This window comes from Sinohyriopsis cumingii, chromosome 7, assembly GCF_028554795.1.
Source record: "Sinohyriopsis cumingii isolate HCF-2022 chromosome 7, ASM2855479v2, whole genome shotgun sequence".
In the NCBI taxonomy this organism is placed as follows: domain Eukaryota; kingdom Metazoa; phylum Mollusca; class Bivalvia; order Unionida; family Unionidae; genus Sinohyriopsis; species Sinohyriopsis cumingii.
Window position 1 is genome coordinate 43,266,403 of NC_142967.1, and position 4,984 is coordinate 43,271,386.

Sequence of the window (4,984 nt, forward strand, 5' to 3'; positions counted from 1 at the left end):
CGGAACATATTCGGCCTACTCCGCCGGTTTACAGTCAAAACGTAGCCAAAACCGAAACGTACCCAAGTCAAAGCGTATCCAGACAGAAACGTACTCCAAGTTAAAATGTACCTAAATTAAAACATAACCCACACTCCATTTAAATAATGACATAATTTTGGTGTTTTGTGTTTTATATGACAGTGACCAGCCTGACAATGGAAATCGGCAGACGCAATGGAACTATCTTACCTTATGATCTAGCTCCAACGCACATTAAGGACATGCGTACTTAAGAAGTATCGTTTGAATATATTTGTGTGTGTGTTTTCCCGTGGAAAAAAAATCAACAAACTGATCTGAACCATGCTTGATAACTGCATTAAGTGTTTTAAAAAGTATTCAATGCACACGTTTCATCCAATTATTAGTGTCAGTTTTGAAAATTAATTCCATTTTTGTTTTTGCAATAGAAACAGATATGTATACATCTGATGACTAAAATCTTCTTTTAACTTTTAAAAATTACACAATTAAAAACACAGTTACAACCAGGGTAACCTCTTAAAAGATTTTTTTTGTTATTAAAAATCTAACTTGCATTATCAACCAGCCTTAGCCAACCAAACCCATATTTACTCAGACTGTGTCTTTACAGTGTTTAAAACGATTTACATACAATTTAATAATACGTATTAGTCAGCAGGGATATTTTTGTCAATTTTGACAGGAATAATAATAATAATAATAATAATAATAATGTGGAGTTAGTAAAGGACATAATCGTTAGAATCTCTAATCACTTTACATTATTAGACAACATATAAAATACATACAAAGACAAAACTACAAAAGCAAAGACAATGAAATTACCAAAACAAACATGATGGCAATAATTAAGGAAGTAAACATTATTAACTCTTTAGGTCTTTTCTTGTAGTCGAAATAGGTGAGTTGTATGGGTACTCTTGAATGAGATCACGGTGTCCATATGTCTAAGATGCATGGGTACCCGCATAATCTTTGAGGTTGGGGGGGCGGGTAAACATGCAGTGGTCAGCTATTAAGTTTTACGGATGTAGACCAAAACATGTTAAGAGATAAATCCAGGGGGTGCAAGTGCCTTCTCCCGCCCCTATGTGCGGGTGCACATACTGGGATGAATGGGCAATTCATTCAACGCAGTTATCTTTATTGGTGTGGTCCGTCTCAGAATTAACATCATTAACATACCCAATAATTCCGAATAGTTAAAGGAGTTTTTGTCTGTTTGTTTTCCCCACAATATGTATGATTATATTGTATTGCAATTATGAAGAATTTCATTTTTAATAATTTTTATTCATGGGTTTGTACACCTTCCTCTTCTAATGTATAGAATTCTCCTCAACCCTGGCTGGTCTTGGAGTTTATTTAATACACAGTGATCCTTGCCAGGGATCAGTAGTGTTCTGTGTGTGCTATGTGTATGTGCTATTTGTTTGTATGTTATCCTGTTTAGTTGTAAGGACTGGCTATATATGGATCAGATTCTAAGGGTTGTCAATTATTTATTGGTTCATTTGTAACTCGGGAAGTACGGTCGTGACGTAGTTGTCATCTGTACCGTGCTTCCCAGTTTATAGAACCTTTTTATACTTTAATGTGTGTGCTTTGTAATATAGAGATAGATAGAGGAAGGCTTGGTAGAATTAATACGTTGGATATATGTATTGCAATTGTGTTTTTGCGTGTATGTATGTCTGCATGATGTACAGTGTTTCTGTGTTCGTAGTGTTCTTAATTGTTCATTGTTTGTATGTCTATTCATTGATACACAAGGAGCTCAGGTATAACGTTAGCTAGAAATTCGCAATTAATGAATAAAATAGTTGGAGGAGTTGTAATTTAGAATTCAGTATCATCTCTTAATGTTTTCATGATTGAATTAATATATAAAGTTAATTCCTTATATATATATATATATATATATATATATATATATATATATATATATATATATATATATATATATTTATCGAGAATGTTATTTGTATAGAATAGTTGTTTGTTATTTATTATTCCATATTTATTCTTAATTTTATCTTTTAGAACCTGTCTTTCTGTTGAGTTTTTAGGGCATACAGCATTTAGGTGGGTTTTTGAATCTATAGATTTTCCACATAATCTACATTTTGGTAGGGTATTTATGATGTGTCTAATAAGGGCGACTTCGCCCGTTACCCATTTGTCATGCAGGTATAGGAACAGTCTCCCTTGTACTGAGCCTGACCTTATACCTGCCCAGTTTTTCCAGATGGCCTTCCAACTCAAGTCAGGGTAACGATATTCAATTTCTTGTTTATCTTGAGAGAAAATTGCGTTCAGGATTTCATAAATATTGTTCTTCTTGTCCCATACTTTGGTATTGTCTCTGTAGGTGTATAACAGTTCACTGTCTCTTCTGCATGACCCTGGAGGTTTTAGTAGTTTAATTAATTTGTTATTTTTATAAATATCATTATTAAAACGGCATAAGTAACCGTATATATATATATATATATATATATATATATATATATATATATATATATATATATATATATATATATATATGTGTGTGTGTGTATTGCTTCCCAAGGTAACTTGAGAGAACTACTTAATTTGCTAAACATATTTTTTTTAAATTGCTTTTTGCTTAATACTAAGGTTGGGCAAGGCTAGCCCTCCTTTTTCTTTGGATCTACATGTGTATTTTTTCTTCAAGTAGTGGATTTTATTATTCCAAATGAAGCTCATTATTGTCCTTTCAATGTTGCCGATCATGGCTTCTGTTAGTTGCACCGAATTCATTACATAATCTAATTGACTATACAATAGCAACCTGTATACGGTCCATTAAGCTGATCTTTGTGTGCGACCATGCTTCAATCTGCTTTTCTATTTTGGTTAATACCTCACGGTAGTTCTTCTGAGTGGAGTTCATTCCGTAAAATATACCTAATGCTTTTACATGATCTTTAATCAGGTTTGGGGTATGATCAGGGTGGTTGCCCCTCCAATTTCCTATTAATAGAATTTCTGTTTTGTCATGGTTAATTGCGGAACCAGAGGCTTTTCCAAATTGTTGAAATTCATGCTGTAAATGTTTGAAGGAATATTCATCTCTAGTAAAGTTTATACAGTCATCTGCATGTAATATGGTTTTAAAATCGTGTTACAAATTTGGTATTTTGATTCCTTGAATATTAGTGTTTTGGTTGATATTTATGTTAAGGATTATATTGCTATCACATAAAGCAATATAGATAATGGACAGCCTTTCCATACAGATCTTTCTATTTTTATTTCATCTGTGAGCGCTACGTTGATAATTATTTTGGACCTAATATTAGCATATATGGCTTTAATCCAATTTATAATGTTTCTACCAAAACCACACCTCTCTAAGGTTTTAAATGTGAAGTCATGCTCTATTCGATCAAAAGCCTTCAACTGATCGAATAGAAACATGACTCCCTTTTAATTTTTAATTTTTAAATATTCTATTATAGCTGATATTCATAGTGTATTATCTATAAAAAAATTTCCTTCCTACCCCTCCACAGCTTTGATTTTTATCTATTATTAAATTTAAACAGTTCCTTATCCTATTAGTTATTATCTTACTCGGTATCTTATAATCATTGTTTAATAAAGTTATCGGTCTCCAATTTTTTTATTTCCTCCCTGTCCCCTTTCCCTTTATATAATAAAGTAATTATTCCTTCCCTCTTGCTTTTAGGCATTTCCCCAGTTAGTAATATGTTGTTTTAGATTCGTTCTGTTACGTATATCTGATTTTATATATATATATATATATATATATATATATATATATATATATATATATATATATATATATATATATATATATATATATATATTGTGAGGTTTGCACGTATTGGGGTGGGGTTCCTGGCTCGTTAGGTTAGAAAGTTAAATTAGTGACGAGGTGGATTTACAGCTCTGCGCCCCCAGCCAGCTATGCCGACAGATGCCCCCCCCCCTCCTAATTACATAAATTATTTATGTGTTTTTGTATTCCCCCCGATATGTTGTAATGTATTATTTCATCGTTTTGCAATGTGAATTAGGAGTTCAGGTATTTATTCAATCCCTAATGTATCTATAGAGGAGTATCTCCGAGAGTGATTTAAATTATCCTCTTTGGTTAAACTTTCCTCTATTTCGTTTTCTCTGTGACCTTGCTAGGGTCTCCTACATCCCATGTTTGTTATATGTTTGTGCTATGGGTTATGTATGCTATAATGTGTTTTTGTTGGGATAGCTTGTTAGATCAAATTCTTGTAGTGTATAAGTTTTCCTAATATATTCCGTGTTCACATACCACGGAAGATCCTGTTTGTACTTTTTTTGGATTTGGGAGAAAGGTGATGTCCCCTTAATTCTGAATCTTATTGATTCTTGTGAGTGTGCTATATCACCTTTCTTATTTAGATTAGACTGAGCTCCAGGAAGGGTTCACATTTTTTTTAATTTTTATGCTTCTCCCCCATGGAGCTGGTCTGTCTTTCAATTATAAATGTTTCTAAATTGGTTTAATATTAATATTTGAAGAAAAAAAAAAGTTAGTAAAGAAGGAAGAAGAAAAGATCATTTTATTAATTTTTTTTTTTTTTTTGTGTAAAGAGGTGATCTCAAGAGGGTTCTTTTCCAGACTCTTACATGGGCCTGTTCACTTCGCGTAGCGCCATGTGACATAGCCCCATGGCCTCATTATCTGTACTTTCCCTCTTGAAATCTATTTTATACTAAAATTTAATTGGACCACATATTTTAATGGTGTTTACTATAAAACTAGAAATTTTATATAGAGTTTCTTTATTAAAATCCCCGTCAAAGTATAGTAGACTTTGCGGCTTAAATATACTATTTTTATTTATTTCATTCTTTATTATTGTTCTATCATTTTGTATTTCTCTACAGTATAAAATTACATGTCTTTTACTATAAAACCCTATTT